The sequence below is a fragment of the Canis lupus genome, chromosome 7 (assembly GCF_011100685.1).
Source record: "Canis lupus familiaris isolate Mischka breed German Shepherd chromosome 7, alternate assembly UU_Cfam_GSD_1.0, whole genome shotgun sequence".
NCBI classification, from domain to species: domain Eukaryota; kingdom Metazoa; phylum Chordata; class Mammalia; order Carnivora; family Canidae; genus Canis; species Canis lupus.
This window is the reverse complement of record NC_049228.1, coordinates 49,783,327-49,806,513: the sequence shown is the minus strand read 5'-3', so window position 1 is coordinate 49,806,513 and position 23,187 is coordinate 49,783,327. Positions and strand designations below refer to the sequence as shown.

The 23,187-nt window shown below is 35.3% G+C and overlaps 1 long non-coding RNA gene across 1 annotated transcript in view; it reads right to left on the bottom strand.

The window, feature by feature from the left end:
• Nucleotides 1-12,160: 12,160 nt before the first annotated feature.
• The window catches only part of LOC111096762, a 302,866-nt gene continuing 291,839 nt past the window's right edge, over nucleotides 12,161-23,187 (bottom strand). The window contains exons 2-3 of the long non-coding RNA XR_005362466.1: nucleotides 12,687-12,800; nucleotides 12,161-12,324 (exon numbers count right to left, since the gene is read on the bottom strand). This is a non-coding gene — a long non-coding RNA (uncharacterized LOC111096762). The remainder of the gene's footprint in view (nucleotides 12,325-12,686; nucleotides 12,801-23,187) is intronic.

Below are 23,187 nucleotides of genomic sequence, written 5' to 3'. Positions count from 1 at the left end.
ATATAGTATGATTTCAGTCCTCTTCTTTTTGTTATTGGCATCTAAAGGCCTAAATCTGACTTGTTTCCTTCAAATAGCAACCAGTGATCTGGGCTTCAGTGAGTATATGAAATCAAATTTTCAACTGTTTGAATTTACTTTTTCTGTAAATGATTATGACTTAAGTCTGTGTTGCCTATTATCAATTATAGTTTGCAAGATCAAGAATATATTGTTTCCTGTTATATTTGAAAATGTACCCCAATGCTTTTAAATGCTCAACTTGGCCAAAATACTGTAAGCAAAATAAATGAAGTGGAAACTTCCTGTCAATCGAGCCATTTTATCCCAAAACTGAGGCATTTTTGAGCAGAAGTTCTCATCTAAGGATAAAATGATGGCCAAAGGAGCTTGTTTTTTAAGTATGACTCTTTCTGGAAAGTTTAATGGATGATGAAGAGAACAATGTTTCTGCTTTGAGAAATAAACAGTACATTAAACTAGCCGCCTCAGCATAAATGATACTTTGTATGTGTCACTTCATATATGTGTCTTTCCTATTACCTAAATATAATTCCAAATTACTCAGATTGATGTGACATTCCTCAAACTGGTCCTCTTCTACATTTACAACTTTGTAGAGAAGCCAGTCTTTTCATTATCCTACCTCTCAATTTCATTCCAGATTTGAGGCATTGCTCATCACTCTGCTCCTCATTCTACAGTGAATCCCCTAAATGACCCACTTAAATGATTCCAGATTTCAGACCCTACCTCAATTTTCAGTCCCTCTCTGAATGTATTGTTTCATTATTTTATTTTACTTTATTTTTTGCCTTTCCAGAGAGAATTAGTGGTACTCCACTGAATACCATTAATTCATAGGATTAGTAAAGAGTATATGTATTAGTGAATCATTTGGTATGATTGTTATAAGTATCAAATGCCCTTTTATAGAGGCAAACATGGGTTCTTTTTTTTTAAGATTTTATTTATTTATTCATGACAGAGTTAGAGAATGAGAGAGAGAGGCAGAGGGAGAAGCAGGCTCCGCAGGGAGCCTGACGTGGGACTCAATCCCTGGTCTCCAGTATCCCACTCCGGGCTGAAGGCGGCACTAAACCGTTGGGGCCATCAGGGCTGCCCTAAACATGGGTTCTAATTGGAAAATGGTATACCAGAAGAATTAGTCTTTTATTTATTTATTTTTAAAATTAATTAATTTATTTATGATAGTCTCAAAGAGAGAGAGAGAGAGAGAGAGAGAGAGAGAGAGGCAGAGACACAGGCAGAGGGAGAAGCAGGCTCCATGCACCGGGAGCCCGACGCGGGACTTGATCCCGGGTCTCCAGGATCGCGCCCTGGGCCAAAGGCAGGCGCTAAACCGCTGCGCCACCCAGGGATCCCAGAATTAGTCTTTTAAAATGGGCATGGTTCATGAAAGGCAAGTTTCCTCTCTGCACGTCCCCCACCGGCATTGCAAGCTATTTATTAATTAGTGTTTATATCAGATAGTGGTTTACATTGTAAAATACTAGCATGTTTTAAACTAAGTGATCATTTTTTAAGCTCATAACTACTGTTTATGTTTTTGGCAAATGTAAAGTGCTTAGTTATTAATACAGAGAGGAATGTTTTAAGGGTGATCAATAAGTTTTTTTAAAAATAATTTTCTTTGCCTGAAGGGTTCCCTACAAGGACCTTAGCTCAATTGTTTTGTTACTATACTTTGCTGAGTTAACTATTACTCAATAGCTTGGAATTACCTCCTGTCCTCTATTCACCTAGACCAAATTCTCCTATCTTTCAAAGTTACATTTACTTCTCACATCTTCCGTGAACCTTTTCCTAAATACTGAAATGACTTCTTGATTTTTTACAGTAATTTTGGGCTTTACAAAGGTTTATTTATTTTAGAATTTTGGATCTAGAATGGATATTAGAGATTATCTAGTCCCGTTTATAATTTTACAATGAAAAAACCGAGACCCCCACATTTCCTTCTGTTCTATGCCTGCTCTGCAAAATTCAATGTTCTTAATATACTTCAGCTTTAATTTTTAAAAATAATTATCTACCATATTTTTTTTCTAAAATGCTTTTCTTTGAATATTGTTATCATTCTCTTTGTGATATGTATCTTTTACATATATAAATTTTACATATCTATGCATGTAAACACATATGACAAATGTACATATATATTAGATACATAGATGATAGGTAGATAGATAGATTAAAGCTTCTATATTATAGAAGAAATTACTATACTAAGAAATTTCCCTATCAACTTAGGGCTCCTATTAGTTTGGTTAGCAATGAAAGTCTCACATCTCAAGAAACCTCTCTCTCATCCCAGGAAAACTGGGATTGTTGGTCTCCGTCCATCAATGATGGGCTTCGTCTTCTTTGTAAATAATTTTAATGCCCATAATACCTCATTAAAGTATTGTACAGTATTTCACTTAACCATTCTTCCAATGCTAAATACTCAGTTTTTTCTAAGTGTCAAATACACCCAGCTTTTTATATTTTCCTGAATCTGAAAACTCTAAATTGAATGACATGGACAATTCAAGGGCAAACATGTTCCCCTAGGCCTGAGCTAATAGAGTAGGGATGAGACATCTGCGGCTATTGAACAATCAAAATGTCACTAATCCAAATTGGTATGTTCTGTGAGATTTCAAAGACGTAGTATTATAGGAAGAATATAGGATACCTCATTTATATTTTTATACTGATTATGCATTGAAATGGTAATAGTTTAGATATATTACATTATATAAAATGTCATCAAAACTAATTTTACCAGGCAAAATTATAGAAATGGAAGATAAATTAGTAGTTGTAGGGGATTAGGAATGTGCAACACAGAAGTGAGGAAGAAAATGGCTGTGGTTGGAAAAAGGGAAGCAGGAGGGTTCCTGGAGGTGATCTACCTGGTGTATCTTGACTGTGTAGTGAATATATGAAATGACATGTGATAAAATTGCAAAACTCTATTTTTTTTCTCTCTCTCTCTAACACACACACAGATGAGTACAAGTAAAATTGGGAAATTAAGATTAGATTGATGAATTGCATCAATGTTAATGACCCAATTGGGATACTGCACTCTAGGTTTGTAAGATCTTATTTGTGGGGAAACTGGGTAAAGAGTAGAGAAATCTCATTGCAGTATTATTTCTTAAAACAGCATGTAAATTTATTATCATCTCAAAACAAATTGTTTAATTGAAAAATCATTTTACTTTTTTCTTGGTATATTTTTGATCTGACTGGAAAATTTAGAATTTCACATGTGCAATGCATCATACTTCTGTTGGATAAATGCTGCCTTAGAAAAATTGTGTATTTACCACCAGTAATTACTCAAATATTTTGTTGGACTAAGTCACACTTTATTTACCATTCAACCATATATATATATATATGGTTGAATGGTAAATTCAACCAAATATATATATATATATATATATTTAATAATTCTCCTCATTAACACATATATACATTGTGAGGGGGTATACCATAAATATTATGGTGAGAGTTTATTTGACATGGTCAGTCCTTAGTTTTTATGCCAATAAATTAATAATTGTTTTAAATTTGGTTTTCTCCTAAAAATTCTAGAAAAGGGAGATCCTGAAATTATCTCTGTAAACTTACACCTAAGCTCCATATAGCCCATCTTATGTCTTTATAATTTCAGAGCCTCATTCCTGTCGAAAAGACTTATGTTTACTCCACCTAAAAAAGTTCTCAAGATTACCTGATCTAATGCTAAACTCCAGAGAGTCTTCATTCCTTTCAATACAAAAAAGAACAGGATACTATTCTGGGAAGGCTCAAGTCCTGCTTTGTGAACTGACTTATTTATCTAACCTAATGACATTCCTGCCCCAAATCTTCTTGTCTATTTTATTTTGAGGGCCTATCACTATGGAAAACTAATCTCTTTGGTGTATAGAGTCCAATAGCCTTCCTCATTAAATGGCCATATGTCTCACAATTATCTCACAATATGATCCTTTCCAAATTTCCCATCTACTAAGGGCTTAACTGGTTTGCCTTTTTCTCACCAGTATTCCTATTAGAACTAAACAGGCCTATCTTTGCAAGTTAACTATCTTTCCTATCAAAGAGATTTGGGGATCTTATTTATATATTTTGGTTGAAGTGAACTGGCCCAATTCTTTGACTGCCATTTAGGCATAATCCATGTTTTTATATAGTCTTAAAATGTGTAAAGATTGTTTCCTCTCAGACTTGATACAAAGATAGCTCACAGTCTGTAAAATTATTATTTTGAACAGCATAATAGCATCCTAAATGCAAAGACTCTATTACATTATTTGACTATAAGAGACATAAAATATTATTCATAATCTCATCTTTGAGGTATTTTAATCACTTTTCCTTTTAACAATTGTAAGGCAAAACCAAAGAAAAAAATAAAACATATCAAGAATAAACAAACAGAACAACAAAAACAAAATGCTTTTGACAAGAGAAAGGGTAAGCAGATTATATTTACATCAGTTAATCAGATCCTACGTTTATAGAGTTCTAATTTGTATTAACTTTACAATAAGATAGAAATGAATGAATTAAAGTTTATATTACTCCTGTAAATGTATATACAAGATTTCAAGTTGTATTTGTCAAAGCTATCTTAACTTGTCAGCTTTCTGACTTTTAAATACTACTTGTACCCAACATTGATTAATTCATTTTAGATATTCAACAATCTGGGTTGGTAATGACACCCTGGTTGAATAGGGAATTTCTTCTCCCATCAGCCAGAGCAAGCAAGTACCCACTTGGCTAGGCTGGAGTAAAATAAACCCAATGACATGTATTGTGTTTGAAGGTAAGATGTTGGAGCCACAAGAATGAGTACATAAACAAGGAGAAGATGAATGCTGTTGTGCCCAAGATTGCGAATCCGAGAAACCACCAAGGAGCCGACACTGATGCAAGTACATGAGGGTTTATTAAAAAGCTCGAGCTTGGGTCCAAGTATACTCAACACAGCAGAGCAGGGACTTGGACCCCAAGGTGGGTTACAGCTGGGTTTTTATGGGCTGGTCTAGGGGATTTTCAGAAGGGATGGAGGAATTTTTTCATTCCGATATGAGGAAAGGGATGGGGGAGTTTCTTAAGATCTGTTTTCCTTCCAACACAGGACTTTCTGTCCCTGTCAAGGGCATTTTGAGCTCTGTTTTCTTTCTGATATGGGACTCTCTTTCAAGGGTGTTCTGCGGTTTTTCCTGTAAAGTTCAGCTCTTATTCACAGGGGCCTGAGATGGCTGTACTTGTGCTAATGCTAAACTTGAGGTGGAATGGCCTTCATTTTCTCGGCCTCCACAATGCCATGAACACCTAAATAGGAGGAAGGAAAAGATGGTATGTGATGGGGTGGAGGAAATTCACAATTGTTGAGCACCACCTGGTGTACTAGGCACTTAATTCTTTTTTTTTCTCGTTTAATCATCTCAGTTAACACCACAAAGTAGACAATGTTATATTGGTTTACAAATGAGGAACTAAATCTCAGGTCACACACAAGACCCAAATAGCATTTAAATATTTGAACTCAATTTTTGCCTGACTCCAAAAGTTGTCCTTTATCTACGCTACTACAAGGGTTTGTGGGAATATTGCTTTCAAGGTCACTCTTTAAGAAAGAAAGAAGATCCCTCTCCATTCTGGCTATTAAGGAAGTGGCAACAAGATTATACCCGGATCACTGGAAGAAGTAATTTTACCACACATGGGACTGTTTAATCTAGTAGTCAGACAGCTCCATCAGCAGAAAGAGGCAGAGGCAATGACTTCAAAAGGGTGGTAGTACATTCTGTCAACTTTTCCCTTACTCAACCTGCTAGTTATACTGATGGATGTTTTGTCCATCCCAGGTGGTGGGAACTGGGGAAAACAGGTATCAGCAAGCTCTACACAGTAGACTCTAGAACTCACCATGCCAGTGGTAAAACCCTGGCATCTGCAGGGATGTAACAATCTTCTACTTTCAGCTTTTCTTGTTTTCTTGTGTACTCTTTTATTTTAAGAGTGGAGATTTTATCATTCTGCTTAATTTCATAAGTCTCTTGTCAAATCTGATCATGCTTAGCCCCTGAAAAAGTCATTATTTGTATTCATAATAGATCTACAGCATTTGCCATGGTTTAAGTATTATTTGCCATTTGGACTTCATTGTCTGTATTCAATTCTCTCAGATGTTAACACTTAATCAAGAAGAATTCACAGAATGTGCATACTAGTTGGCTACCATTAAGGGCTACATGTGTAACTAGATTAATTTCCCCATTCATCATCCTGTCCCCATTCAGCCTCCATTTTTTTTTTCCCCCTTCCCTGCTCCTATGGTTGACATCCTAACATTCCATACAGCTAAGCCTACCAAGACAAGGCAGGGTCAAATGGATTGACTCAAAGTATTGTGTTCAAAAGGGACAAGAAAGAAGACTGACAGCAGTTAGATGTAACTCCCTTCTGTGTCCCGATGTAATACAGCAGATAGATTGCCATTGGCAAAGCCACAGGCAAAGTTGTTAAATTTTTGTTTTTAAGTTTTTAGGAGAATTGATCTTAAAGTCTTCCAAGTGAAAACTCCTCAACAATCTAATGTTTCTTCTCTCTCTCTCTCTCTCTCTTTTTCTCTCTCTCTCTCATATATTTAGGTGCAGATTTCAACCAAGAGACATGCACTAACTTTATAAATGTAAAGAGTCCTTAGAGTACAGGTTTTATTTTTTTTATTATTATTTTTTTAGAGTACAGGTTTTAATAGTACCCACATTGTTGTGAGGAAACACTGTCTGCAAGAAAACTACATGTGGCATTCCATAGGAATCTCATGGATATGGCATGCTTTAATTTTAGTCCATTTTCTTTCTCGTTTCTTGATGTTTTGGTTCCAGTAGTAGTCAGAGTTCTCCAGAAAAACAAAACCAATAGGATGGATGGATGGATGGATGGATGGATGGATGGATAGATGGATATATAGATAAGAGATTTTTTATGGGAATTGGCTCATTTAATTCTGGAGCCTGAGAAATGCCATTATATGCCCTCTGCAAGCTTGAGAACCAGAAAAGCCAGTGTATAATTCAATCTAAATCCAAAGTCCCAAGAACCAGGGAGCCTATGTGTATCTCCTAGCCCAAGACTAGAAACTTTATTTTATTTATTTATTTATTTATTTATTTATTTATTTATTTATTTATTTATTTATTATTTTTAAGACTAGAAACTTTAGAATGTAAGTCCTGGAATCCAAAGGCCTGAGAACCAGGAGTTCCAGTTTCTGAGAGCAGAAAATTATGAATGTCCCATGTCAAGAAGAGAGAGTTTGCTTTCCACCATTTCATTCTATTTGGACCCTCCATGGTTTGAGTGATGCCCGCCCATATTGATGACGGCAGATATATTCTTTAATTCAGTCTATTGATTCAAATGCTAATCGCGTCCAGAAACACCCTCCCAGAGACAGCAAGAAATAATGTTTTACCAGCTATCCAGGCATTCTGTTAGCCTAGGCAAGTTGCTATATAAAGTTAACTGTTCCAGTTCCCATGCTATTGTTTGTTTCTTATCACTGCTTCTCTTGATCTCCTATATGCAATTAGCACTCTTTTGCCTGCTTTCTGGCTTCTCACTTTGTCTTAACCCCTTTGATATGATAACATACCCCACAAAACCTATGGGCTTGTAGTTATCTTAGTGCATCTACTGTATTACCCAACTCTTTCTACTTTTGTAATGGACAAGCTGAAGTAAATACAGCGAGGAATGGTTGGGAGGAAAAATGCATCCAGGACCCAGGCTCCTTTCTTCCCACTAGTTTGAGCTTTCCATTGATATTTTCTTCTTCCTCTTTCCCCACCCCTTCCCCTTTGTCATCCTCTTCCTTTCTCCTCCTTCCTCCTGTATCTTTTCCCTCTTTGAAATAAAGGTAGTTATAAAGTTCTCAGGGTTGAATTTCTTTTCTTCATTCATTCAGGACAGTCTTCCTATCTTAAACAAACAGTCTTTTTTTTTTTTTTTTGGCTCTGTAAAATGAATTATTTGAATGAGAGTCCATAATGAATTTTTCTTGGTCTTAATTAGATCATTAAACCAGGGGTTGAGATCATAACATGTCATCCTAATGATATCTATTTAATCAAAATGTCCATTTGTTTTCATTACACCAAGTTTAGAAAGCAATTCCAAAGTGCTTTCCAGGGTGTTAATTGGTCTTTTAGGTTTCTTTCTTTATGTGGAAATGAAGAATGTGCTGCAATGGACAAGAAAAGAATGATTTTATTAGGTCACTCAATGATTCTCCTTTCTTGTCTCTCAAAATCCTTCTGTTCTTCAGTGTTCATCCAAAGTGTCAATTTTTCTTAGAAATCCACACTAGAGTTGTCTATAATTTTTAGCACCCTACAAAACCCCTAGGACCCTATTTATCTACCAATCTGTAAATGAGCTAGTAAGGAAAAAAAGCTCCCAACAGAAGAAAACTTCTTAATGTCTCTTTCAGAAATGACCACACATGGCAGCAGATATGTTAGCTATCCCAGCAGAGAAAAGGACCACATTGGCTGACAAATGAACTTATGCTGAGGTGAGTTTTGGTTATCTTTGTGCAGTAAAACAAGAAATATGCTCTAAAACAGAGTTTCTCAAAGTTTGAACCCAAATCAGTAGCAACAGCTTCAGCTGACGGCTGGTTATAAAGTCCCACATCAGACCTGTTGAATCAGAAACTCTGGAGATTTTTTCAGAACGCAGGCTAGAGTTTGAGAATACTGTATAAGAATGCACTACCTGGGATCCCTGGGTGGCGCAGCGGTTTGGCGCCTGCCTTTGGCCCAGGGCGCGATCCCGGAGACCCGGGATCGAATCCCACATCGGGCTCCCGGTGCATGGAGCCTGCTTCTCCCTCTGCCTGTGTCTCTGCCTCTCTCTCTCTCTCTCTCTCTCTCTCTGTGACTATCATAAATAAATAAATAAATAAAAATTAAAAAAAAAAAAAAAAAGAATGCACTACCTGGGTCGTAAAGTGTTCCATATGCTACACCTATATATAGTGGCAGGCAACTTCTGCCATGGCTCCTTGTGATCACCGATTCCTCGCATTTATACCCTTGTATAATCCCCCCTACCTTTGCATATCAGCTGGACTTAGCCACTTAGAATAAATGAGAGTATGGCTACAAAAGTTTATAACTTTCATTTTGCCAGTACTCTCTCCCTGTTTTTTCCTCACTTGTTTACCTTCATAAAGCAAGCTGGTGAGTCACATGTGGTGAGGAACTGATGGCAGCCTCTGGACAATCACTAGGCAGGAACTGAAGCTCTCAATCCAATAGTTTACGAGGAATTCAATCTTGCCAGCAACTCTGTGAATGAGCTTAGAATGAGTCCTTCCCAATTTGGCCTTCAGATGGGTCTGCAGTCCTGTATAAGACTTTGTCATTGATCTTAAAGCAGAGGACCTGGCTTATCTGTGTCAAAATTCCTAACTGACAGAAATGGTCAGATAATAAATTCATGTATTGTTTAAAACTGTTAAATAGTGAGGGGACTTGTTGTATATAGTAGATAATTAACAGACACAAGCACACAGATATACACATATTCCATATATGATTTATTCATAATGTAATTCAGCTTAATATATATTTAATGAGTACATACAGCATTAAGCATTTGGTTCTCCAGTAATTAGGGTAAAGATATTAAGAAATATTACCTACTCTTTAAAAGAAAATATTTCATTTTAAGAAATAGAAAATTTTACTTAAATCGCATACTTAGGATAGTAAAATATAAAACAATAAACAAAGCTAAATAGCAAAAATCTAATGGCATAAACAGTAAAACTAGTATACCCAAGTATCTCAGGGTCATGAGATTGAGCCCTACATCAGGATCCATACTCAGCACAGAGACTGCTTGTCCCCCCTCTTTGCTCTTTCCCCTACTCTCTCTCTCTCACACACACACAAATAAATAAATAAACAAAATCATTTTAAAAACAGTTATGTGAGAGAATTGTTTTATCTATTTTCAGTAAATAGTCTTATATGGAACAATATCTATGAGCTAAGGATTTGATCTTTATGCCAATCTTACTACATATTTATCAATAATCCCATTTTTCAGATGAAAAAGAGGCAATTTAGACTAGAAAAAGAACTTATCCAAGTTGTTTATATAGCAGAGCCAGGTTTCAGATGCAGGATGTCAGACTCCAGAACTTACACCCTTAACTGGCAACATTTTCACTCCATGATGTAGAGGTGGAATTTATCTTGTTACCTACATCTATATGTTGGGACACAGCTGGGAACAAGATATGTATATATATGTGTTTGTATATATATACATGTATGTGTATAAATAATGTACACTTGGTATTTTTTTAAGAATGAATGAATGAAACAATAGGATCAGTTTGAGACCAGCATTACCAGCAAGAAAAAATAATTCTTGTCTCTTTGCTTCTCTATCCAGAACACTTTTCACCTACTTCTTAGATTTCTATGTTAGGAAATAATCTTACTGCTACACCACAGAGGCGTGTACTCAGCTGAAAGTTATGATGCTTCATTCAAGGTTAATTCAAGGTATCCTCTAAATATCAGTTCATCAGTATGGTTCTCAGGTATTGGTCTACATTTGAATCACCTAATAAACTTGTTAAATTTACAAATAGCTAGACTTCATCCTTGAGGTCTACATCTGAATCACCTTGTGAACTTGTTAAAACTATAAACATCTAGCTCCAGCCCTGAAGATTCTCATTTTATAGTTCAGTAGTAGGACCTGGGATCTGGAATTCTTTTTTAAATGCTCCCCTAGAAAATTCTGATGGACATCAAAGTTTGAGACTTTTTTTAAGATAAAAAAAAATGCTTTAACAGATCTACATAGGCAATTGTTTCAGCTCTAAGGCAAAAAAATATAGGCAAATTAAATGGATATGTAAATAAAGTGGGGGAAGTCATAGTCTTTCCTGTTGTAGTCATTATATACATACCATTTTCAGGACCAAGTTACAGGTTCTTTATAATCTTTCATTGAGATATAAAATATACTGAAGATTAATTAGAGAATATCAGATTGCAAGATTGAGAGAAAAATGCCTAGTTTTAATTAGGGTTGATTATATTTGGTATCACTTGCACTAATTGAAATACACTGGTCTTTGTTAACTAGGTCAGCCAGAGGTCAGAGAACAGGTGGTTGAGCACAATTTCAAAACCACCTGTTTAATATTTGGCTCTGCAATTTCCCTGAAGTTGATCAAAGTGGGGATATTGTCATTACCCAAAGATTATTTAGAGAGATTGAGCCTTGACTGATGAAAAAGAAACTAATTAGAAATCAGCTTCCAATCAGGAAAGTAATAGTTTAAATAAGAATGGCAAGCAGTGGACTAACCTGATGAAACCAGACTCTTGCCATTCTTCTTGTCCCTCCTATAACCAAAGTTTTTGTCCATATTTTAATTATCTCCTTGCTCTATTAGAATGCCCACTTTTGTTTCCTATTCCCATTTTTTCTCCTCCTTTTTGAATAACTGGATTTAACACTGCTATAAATATTTTAAAATTCAAATAGATTGCATACGTTGTTTGTTCTTATGCACATGTAGATTTGTCTTCTTTAATACCTTTAATAGGTTATTTGCACAATTTTTTTCTTTATATAACTCATACAGCTTTGATTGTAAGAGGTATTGGGAAGATCTCTAGTCTGGAATTCAATATATAATGAACACTAATGTTCTCTTTTTTTAGTTTCAGTAACTACATAGGGAAACATTTTGAGAATTAAATATTGTGAAATATTATGAAAGTTTAGCATATGGATATCTCAGCAAGAGTTTGAAAATGAAGTATAAGAATGACTGACAGAAGAATATATTGAAGATTTGTATCTTTTTACACTGGAATTAATACATTTTTTAAAAAAGTATTATACATGATTAAAGTAGCAAATTATAATAAATTTTTTTCTAAAGAATTAGAACAAATTGCAGTGATGATAATACTATTTCACTTTCATCAGCTTCTGAATGTCTTAAAAATAATCACCATATTTTATCAAAAATTGCTAAGCTCTAAGCAAAGAAACCGCTTGAAAAAAGGAGTAAACTTAAAAAAAAAAACTTTTAATAGAAAATCATATGGTAAATTCCCATTATGGGAAATTGGAAATAAGAGAGAAGAGTAAAGAGGAAAATAACAATTACAGGGTTATACACTTGGATAACAACTTCAGCATCTGGCATCCCATCTCAGGGCTGAAGATTGATGACTCCTACAAGGAAATCCAAATGTAAATGTAAATTTTTCACTTTATTTTCCCCCTTTATTGCTGACATAATTAATTCAACAAATATTTATTGAGGACTAGCCAATGAAGCTGTTATATAAGAGAACCAACAGTAAAAACCCTGCCCTCATAGCACTTACATTCAAATGAATTAAAGGTAGTAAGTTTTATATAGATGAACTTAATAGATTATCTTATTCATCTTTTAGGTAAAGTCTCTGAAGCAGAGTAACCAGCCTAGTCAAGGAAAAAGTAGTGTACCAAACTAGTACAATAAAGAAGATGGTTCAAGAGACCTTGATATTGGTAAAGCTCATGAAATTCATATGAAGAAAGGGTATACTTACGGTAAATGATGAGAAGATAGTATACTAATTCAAATCCATTAAAAAATATCTTGACAGGTATTAATGAGCTTATATGGCTTTTCCATGGCCAAAGATGTAAATGAACCAGCATCTCTACAAAGAAAATTAGGGTTTATTGGCTGCCAAATAATACTAATGTATATTTAACTAAAGTATTTTGAGGCAATGTATAATGAGGTCTGGATGGAAATGAAGGGCTGTGGGAAATATAAGTGGAATATAGAATGTGACCTCTGATATAGAAAGTGTTCACTTGCACTTTGATTCAATGTATAGGCACAATTATGGATCAACATTTTGTTTGTTTATTGAAGGAGCTCTGAAAAGGCCAATTGTGCTGGTCAGTCAAGCCTTGCATATTTTAGAAAAGGGGTTGTTTATAAGCTTGTAAGGGTTGATAAAGTCACAAGTGGTGAAGAAAAACAATTCTTGGTTCTGTTGATGAGAGCAGAAATAGGAAACTCTAGGAGGATACAAGTGTTAGAACCTCTCCTGTTGAAGGAGAGAGAGAGAAACAGAGAGACAGGGAGGGGTGAAGAGAGAGAGAAAGAGAGAGAGATCCAGAGAAGAGACAGAAGTGAGAGGGAGTGGAACAACATTTTTTATCTTACATGAATAGAGTCTGACAATTATAAATTCAGATATAAAGGACTCCCTCTTAAGGATTCTTTTGGAAGGTGGCTGATGTATTGGAGGTTATGGGTCTGGAAACAACTTCCCAATCTTCTTCATTTTATTTTTCATTTTTGGCCCCCATATGCAGACACCTATCATCACTGGCTTTTATAAGGTCTTCATTTTATTAATTTTATCTATTATGCCTTATCTATTATGTCTACCTAATTATCTTCCAATACACATATTATGTACCTATTCTTCATTTTCCTATTGAAGTCTGTATTGGTATGTCTGTGTATATTTTTAAAAATATAGTGTATATTGATTTTTTCAAAATGTGTAAATGATATTGTGCATGAGATCTCACTCTAATTTTTGTTTCAAATACTCAATACTATATTTTTAATATGTATCCTTGATCCTGTATATGTCTATTTTGGGACTTCATAAATGTTTCTGTTCTGTAGATCCCTTCAGCAATCTTAACTCTTAGAATAATCTTTCAGAAACTCTATGTCTCTCTTTTTTTAAGATTTTATTTATTCATGGAAGACACAGAGGGAGAGGCAGAGACATAGGCATACTCCCTGCAGGGAGCCCAATGCGGAACTCCATCCCAGGACCCTGAGATCATGACCTGAACCAAAAGCAGATGCTCAGCCACTGAGCCACTCAGGTGCCCTGAAACCCTATGTCTTTAATAACTGTGATAAACATAGTCATACACTGGATTGCAAAATAAACCAATTAAACTGAAATACAGTTATCAAAATACTAAAACAACAAACGTGTGGTATAACAATATATGTGCTTATTTTCTTATATATCAAACAATATAATTCAGTTGCCAGTTTAAAAACTACCGCATTCCATTATGGTGATTAGCATACAAAATGTCTTCAGATGTATGAAACAAAAAATTTGTAAATAAATGTGACTTCTGTTAGTGATAAAGTCAAGGTATTGCTAACAGAACTGTGGTTTCTTGACTTCATTCTTTACATAAAATGCTAAATATCAGTTAGAGATTTATGAATTTAAGAAGTGTTTTTTTTCCACCAAAATTCATTGGCCCCTCAAATTCTATCTACCATAACCCGGGTTAGCAATTCTTGTTCCAATATACTGATTCTATTTCTACACAATCCATTTTCCTGATTCATTCCCTTCTTGATGAGCACCTAGGCTGCTTCTGACTTCCCAACTCCACAAGCAATATTGCATTTTATTCATCACAAAGATGTAGTTATATTTGCAGTTATGTAATTATTATTTTTGTATGAGGGGTCCAGTTCCTCCACACCCTCTCCAAACTTGGTATAGTCAGCTTTTACAATTTTAGCCATTCTAATACATATGTAGTAGTATCCCATTATGGTTTTAAGCTGCATCCTCCTAATGACTAATGATGTTAACCATCTTTTCCTGTGCTTATTTGCCATTCATATGTATTCTCTGATGAAATATTGGTTTAAACCTTTTGCCCAGGTTTTCAATTGTTTTGTTTTCTAATTGAATTTTGAGAGTTCATTATATGTTTATCACTTTGTATTTTATAAAATAATAACACATATAAATCCAGTTCAATAAATATTATTATATATTATCCTACTTAATTTCCCCCATAAGTCTAAGAGTGAATTACCTTGACCATGAGGAAAAAGGAAATTCACATCTCATGTATCGAAACCACAAAATTCCAACAGCCTAAAAGCATTAATGTAGGCATATCGTTGCGCATAGTATGTGCTACTGATTTTTTATTGAAATATATATGCATAGTATTTTAAAATGCTAATTATCTCTGGAAGCAACATTTTTGTGTGTGTAGATAAAATTGACAGTTACTAATTTTAGAATAATATCAAAAATGGCAAAGTAAGTTTACATATATACACACATGGTTATATATGATAAAATATACTACAATTAAAAATTAGTAGTAATGGAACTTGACAATTTTTATTTGGTGAAATTGGGACTTGTTTTACTTATTCAAAAACCCAAGATTAATAAGTGGTGCTGAGGGGTGCCTGGGTGGCTCAGTCCATTAAGTGTCTGCCTTCAGTTCAGGCCATGATCCCAGGTCCTGGGATAGACCTCCATGGGCTCTCTGCTCAGCAGGGAGCCTGCTTCTCCCTCTTCTGCTCCCCCTGCTTGTGCTCTCTCTCTTTCTGTGTCAAATAAATAAAATCTTAAAAAAAAAAAAGTGGTTCTGAAATATCAAATATCGAAATGCAAAATAATAATTATTACACCTCATATCATACAAAAACTTAACTTTGTGTTTCCAAAATCTGCTGTTAAAAAAATGAAAAGATCATCCACTGCCTCAAAGAGAATATAATATATATAATGTTTATTTAATTAGATTAATATATGTAACTTTTCATAAAATATGAAGTGCTATATACACATATAGTAGTTCCCATCGAGTTTCTGACTCTGACAGAGATCATAAAGGCGGCCACTGCAAGGAACACAGGGCCTAGGCAGCTGTTAGTCAACCTTTGGGGCCTGGGTAAGACAACTAACAACTTTAATCTTTTAATCCACTTCTAATCAACTTTTAGTTTTAGCATAATTTAGAGCTTTTCAGAGTGTTGAAGAGATTCTCTTAGTCTCAAGACCAGGTTGTCTGACATGGAGGGTGTTCCTGGGTGTTCTGGGTCGGAAATGTCAAATCAACGTCCTTTACTCTGTTTCTGTTTTTCAGGAGAGCCACTAAAGACCTAATTTCCAATGAAGGTAGTGAAACTGATAATTGCTGAAAAAGAAGAAAATGTTCCTCTTTGTTTTAGGCTGGTATTACCATTACTGACTTAAGCATTATGTACTTAAAATAAAAGAACAACAAAAACCTTGAGCTCTAGGTCCCAGGCTTATCTGCCCACCTAGACATCCAGTCAGGCATTTGGAGAGTAAGGTATCAACTTGATGTGGGAAAATAAAGTAATCAGGATGACTATTTCTGGTCTAACCTAATCTTGACCTTACTACCATCCCAACCTGGGATCAGTGACATCATGATACCAACTTTTGGGAAAAAGTAAAACTCAAGACCAGAAGGCAAAGTATGAGAAAATGAAAGCCAGGCCTGCAAACTATCTGTTTCATTTGGCCTCTGACTGAATCTTCACTTGCTATGAAGTGGTGGCTTCAGGAAAGGCTCAGAAATTCCAGCACTGATGGTATTGGTCACCTGGTCTAGAAGACCAGAGCTACCTCACCTCTTCTGCTTATACTCTACAAGCCAACTGTTCTTAAAACTAGGCCCAGAGTGATCATAGGAGGTAAATAATCCACTCACTGTAAGAAATAATTCTCTAGCCACAACCCTACCTTCTGGGAAAAAATCCTGCATGTTGTTGATGATCCCAGACCAGCTGCCGCCTTAACCCTCTCCTGTGTCTTTTCTCTCTGATCCTTGGCTGACACCTGTGTTAGATTTAGAACCCCACATTTTTCTCCTCACTCCTATCTCCCTTTGCTGCCTTCCTTGATGAAGATTTGCTTCTTATTTAATGCTTCTAAGTTTGAACAGAGTGCCTGGCTTATTTGGCTTTTTAGCCCCTCTTAGGAAGAAAGCCCACTGCATCCTTTGAGTCACCCAGTGCCTCTGATCACCCTCTCCTGGATGCTGAATGACTCTTAGGTCTCCCCCAGCACAAAGGCATGAAAAGAATATAGAGAAGTGGGACAGGTAGATGTGAGCTTCTGATGCAGTGTGTGGTGGTTGAGAAAGAGAAGGAAGAGAAATTAAATATAAAACTGACAGTTCAACAACACAACACTGGGCTGACTTTACCTTGAGGTCTCTAATTTCAATACTAACTCTAATAACATCTAAAGCAGAAAAGTAGAGTTTAAAGAGTCTTTAGAGTTCCTGTATATCTATCTTTTAATTTTCAGATTAAAAACAGGTTCCAAATATGTCTAAGTTTAAACATGGAAACTTAGTTTATTTTCTGCATCATTTACACTGTCATTAAAAAAGTAAATGAGAGACAGGACAACAAATTGTAAAGAGAAATATCTCTGGAATAAGAACCAAATTTCAATTTGAGCTCTGTTCAAATGACTTCAACTTTCTCATCTGAAGATAGGAATAATCAAAGAACCTTAAAAGATTATTGTGATTGTTAGTGAAATAAAATATGCAGGTGCTTGGCATGAAGTCGCCTCAGTTCTCCTCTCCTCAAAATATATTCAAGTTTAATATCATAATGGTACTCCTATATCTAATTATCAGGAATTGCTCTGGATTCTTATTTCTTATGTATCTTGTCTTTCAAATCATATTTTAGTGTCTTAAGGGTAATAACCATGTCTACTACTTAATATCTCTCTTTATAATATCTAGCTCATAATGGGTTCTAATTAAATATTATTTTCCATTATCAATATATTATATATGAATACCAAGGAGTTATTTGGAATAAAAGCATCATTTCTTCATACACATAAAATCATGTATTTGACATTTTCACTAATATTCTGATAGGAAGTGTCAATCAAACTGACACAAATCAAGCTTGCTCCCTTTCTTTCTGAAGTCTTTATCTCACTGTTCACGTCTTTTTTTAAAGGTAAAATCATTTTAAGCCCAAATCTGATATCCTCATTGTTGAATCATGGTTGGGAAATATTTAAAAAGGGTAGCCAGATGGCCAAATCCAGGTGTGACAGAGAGATTTGGAGAGGTTCTGATGAGAATTCAGTTAAGGACCTTCAAATTAGTCTGCTAGCACTTGGGAAATCTTCTAAAATCACTTCATATATATTTTTCACCTTAACTCTCTATCTTTCTAAAGACCATCTCAATATTGGGTCAGATTACGCATATTAAGGGATCTGTAAAAGCCATGCTAATTTAAACTGCAAGCACTGTGCATTACAAATGACCCACACCAGTAAAGCCTCTAAATCTATGCATGTGTGACTCATCAACTTCCAGAAAAATCGGGTCAGGAAATGCTCAGTTTAGAAATTAAGTCTCTGCAATGTAACAATAGCCCTTTAGATAGAATGCTTAGTGGTATCATAGGGCTGCAACAGATTTTAGAGCTCAAGTCTTTTCCTTAACTTGCATGTAAAACCTTTCTGAGATAGTCACTGTTGTCCTTTTATGGATTATCAGAGAACACTCTACCTCCCACCCTTGGTTTATTATGTATTATTCTGTTATCATGCTAGTTCTATATTCCTTCTTTGATTAATGCTATCAGAGTAACTGGTGAAGAAAAGAATACATTCTGAACTGTAATCTGACATTGAAGGTCTTTGGCAATGGGACCCCAAAGCATCTTTACAATTTCATTCATTAAATATTTAACTGGCAGTTATTACAGGCCAACCAGTTGCTACAAGTTGCTACAAGTCCAGTGGAAAAGATAGATGAGTACTCAAGAAAATACAATACAATGTCAGCACAAACAGATAGAAGATATAATTGAAAACAGTGTTAAAAGAACCCAGAGGAGGGAACCTAATGAAAGCTAGGGCTTTAGGGAGAGAGTTTAAGATAAAATATCAGCCAAACAGAATCTTGAAGGATGAGTAAGAGATAAGAAAGGGTAAATGGCATATATTCCACTCAAAGAGAAGGACATATATAGAGGAAAACATAACAAGCACATTATCTACTTTGGAAATTGCAATGAATTCGGAAGGGTTATAATATAGATTACAATGCTTAGTGTGTCCAACAGTGGAAGCTTAGCCTAAAACAACAATAATGATTTGTTATCTCACAATCTGTAGGTGAGAAATTTGGAAGCAGCTTAGCTGGTTGGGTGTTTTGTTTTGTTTTGGTTTGGTTTTGGTTTTTTTAGCTGGTTGGTTTTGATTCCAGATCTTCTCCTGATGTTGCTGACAAGATCTCATTCAGGACTCCTGTCATCTAAAAGCTTGAATTGGCTGGAGGATTTGCTTCTGAGATGGCTTACTTATGTGGCCATCGTCAAGAAACCCTCAGTTCCTCACTTCATGGATTTCTTGATAGAGGAAAGGCACAACATGGCAGCTGAATTTCCCAGAAACGATCCAAGAGAGCAGGAGAGAAGCTGTATTATTGTAAGCTACTCTCAGAAGTCACACATTATCATTTCCATGCAATCCTGTTAGTAATACAGGTCGCCCATTTAGTGTGATAGGGGACAGCAAAAGGCACAAATACCAGAAGGTGGGCCATCTTGGAGGATAACTGCCACTCTAGGAAAGGTGACTATCTAAAGAAGTGAGTGGTTCTCAGTGTAAAAGAAAAATATTATTTGATACAACTGCAGATTATTTTTCCATTTCAAATTATCAAGTTAACTTCACTATTCCATGCACTCTTTTTTTAACTATTATTTTTTCTATTTCTCTCAACTAAAAGTCCTTCAACTTCTTCCCCATTTCCATTCTCCAAATCCTTATATTCCCCAGTCAACCTCGTAAGCAAATTCCTCTTTGTTATTTAATCTGAGAAGTCACTGTGATCTCCTCTAACTCTGAGCCACCCTGGTACTTTCACTTATCATGCATTTATTTACAAATAGTTATTCAGCATTGTTTATATGTCAAGCCCTAAACTAGGGTGTATGGACACAGCACTACACAAAAAGAAAATTCCTCAGTTTATGAATCCTATACTCTAGTGATGCAAAGGAAAACAAATAATAGATTTATGTAATAATTAAGCTAGAAATATATACTATGACAAAAAATAAAGCAAAGTTATGGGAAACAGTTGAGTAGCAATGTGTATAGATAGACTTGACAGGATATACACCTTTGAGGAATTAAGTTTTGAGAAAAGTCCAAATGAACTTAGGGACAGGAAAATGTTTAGAAAAAAATAACAACAAAACAAAACCTGGTGTATGCATCTATTGTTACCTAACAAACCATCTCCAAACTTAATGCATTTACATTTTAAAACAATCAGTTTTTGCCCACAGATCTGTAATTTGGGGAGAGCCTTACTACAGTGGCTTGTCTGTGCTCTGCCAGGGTCAGTTCAAGCACCTTGATTGGGGCTGGAAAATCCATTTCCAGGATGTTTTACTCACATGGTTGGCAAATTAGTGGTGGCTGTCAGTTGAACTTTTCAGTTGGGAGTCTTAGTTCCTTTCTACATGAGGCTATTAGTGGGACTAATTAGGCTTCCTTATGGAATGCTAGTTAGGTTTCAAATTCAAGTATTTAAAGAGGTAAGAAATGTAAGCTTCCAATCTCTTAAAATCCATGCCCCACTGAAGTGGCAGTGTCACTTCCACTACATTCTTTTGATCAGTCAGAGGCCACTCAGATTCCAGAGAACGTAACATTTAAACTGCTATAATTTTTTGTATATTGTTATTTATTATTTCTTATCAAGAGTAGTTCCCAAACTAAACTATAACTTTCTTAAAGGCAAGCACTAGCTTATATTCTGTTTAACACAACACTGGAATAGCCTAGAAATAAATACTTGTTTAAATGAATAAAAGAGTGTTATAAATTTCAAAGGCATATAGGATCAAACATGACTGTATTGAGATGAACATTCTTAGAAGTATTAATTTTTTTAAGATTTATTTATTTATTCATGAGAGAGAGAGAGGCAGAGACATAGGCAGAGAGCGAAGCAGGCTCCTTGCAGGGAGCCTTATGTTGAACTTGAATCCCGGACCCAGAATCACGCCCGAGCCAAAGGCAGACGCTCAACCTCTGAGCCATCCAGGCATGCCAGAAGTATTTATTTTTATTGTCTTACTTCAGCTCCATCATTTGAACAAATATGGGAGCACAGCACCAGACAAACAATTCATTAATTAAAAGGAGGACAGAGACAATGGTTGAAGAAGCACAGAAGTGAGATCAGAGAAGACAAATTTTAAAAGTGTTATTACATATCTAGAGAATGCCCTATTGAGGTTATGTTGGGAAAACAAAAATAGGTATTTTGAAAAGGGAAATTTTAGTTATATAGTTACAAAGTATCTCTACCAAATCTGCTTTTATTTTTATTTTAAGCGAAAGATTTATGAGCCATATGTTTTGTCAAAGTAGCACTATACTTGGAGTCTTAATGACTTCTAAGGCTATTTTAGCTTTAAAAGTCTGATTATGAGATGTGGGTTCAAGTTCTCACTATACCACTGAACTTCTTTGAGATATTGGGAAAAGACCTTCACATTATTTGGTCTACAATTTTTTTTTTATCTATAAGGCAGAAATCATAATAGAGGGCTACCTTAGGGAGTGGTATGAGAGACAGATTGGAAAAAGAATAAATACTTTCTCTATCCTTTCAGATTCACCTTCCTCAGCAAGTCCACTCTATGGTAATTGGTTGAGGATGAAATTAAATAACTCAAGATTCAGGGTTCTCCAAAGACTGACCCATCCTTACCTGCCTTACCTATGTAACCCTATCTTTTACATTCTCAAATTAAATGTTCCATTGTGCCTATGCCCATGTATCCTGTGCATATGGGACAATGTCCCTTTTGAATCTAAAATGTTGTACCATACAATTACAGGTAATTGAAAAGTTTAGGATTGAAAAGGTCCACAGAGATCACTGTCGTATCTCCCCTTGTTTTACACATTAAAACAAAGAAAACCCAAAATAACGATAAACAAATACAAACAAAACAGAAGCTCAGAGATCTTGAGTTGCTCAAGGTTGGAAGTTTAGAATTTAAATTTCTGAATTCCAGGAATAGTGCTTTTATTATTCTATCATGCTGTCAATCTGTATTTCTTGCTAGAGTTCTATGTAAATCTTTCCAAATAATAATAAATAAGTAAACTAAAATGAAATGAAATAAAACAAAAAAGGTACATCATCTAATTCCTACTTGACCTTTTAGTTTAGAATGCACTTGTAACAAAATTATGGTGATGACCCTTCGCCTTCAAACATACGTACGTTTATGGCAGCACCTACTGCTTTACCACCTCTAGTCAAATTGACCTCAGATAATATCTGGCTCTCCTTTATTTACAGTCCAGCATGAATATGAGCTATTGGAATGTGGCTTCAGGAAGAAAATATTTTCCCCACAGTAAAGTAATTCCTTTAAGAAAGTAAACAAAAGTATATTCTAAGTGGACCCTTTCCTAGAAAACATAAAGGCACACCACTGTTGGTGGACATATATTTGGTCTTCCCTCCATGATCAGTGTCACAAAATAAGAAACTATTTCATTTTGAATAAATCTATGTTCCAAGCTAGCTATGTACTAAAATTTTACTTTGTCAGTATAAGGGTATGTGCCTGATGCATATAGGACTCCTGAGTGAGCAGATAAAGTAGGAAAGAGGAGAGAGACTTAAGGGAACTTTTATTTCTGACAATGATCTTACAGATACTAAACAAATAATACATAAAGCTGTAAGACCTACTAAACTCATCCAAAGCTCAAACCTGCTCCTGCTTGAGGATTTCATTTCATCAAGGCACATTTACAAGCAAAATCATATACTGCTTGAGTTTAAAAATAAATTCTCAATCATGTTAATGTTAATGATATGTTCTATAATAACTAACTTCCCCCTGTGGACAAGTGACCTCACTGATGCTCGAATTTCCAATTTCAATTATTGCATTTATGTATTATTTTTAATCACATTTTAACATACTTCCTCTGCCTCCCCTCCCTGAGCATTACCATTATGAAAGCCTCTCTTAGGAAAAAAATAGTAATACAGTATCAAACCTAGAATTTATGATTAATCATTAAACATGATTCAATCATTCTTCATTGTTATTTTTTTGTTGTTTTTGTTTAATGGATGAAGATATTAAGGTCTGGAGAAGCTACCTGGACATGCAAAGTCACATGGTAAGATACAGGAGACATGGAACCAGAAGCCAGGCCTGGGCTC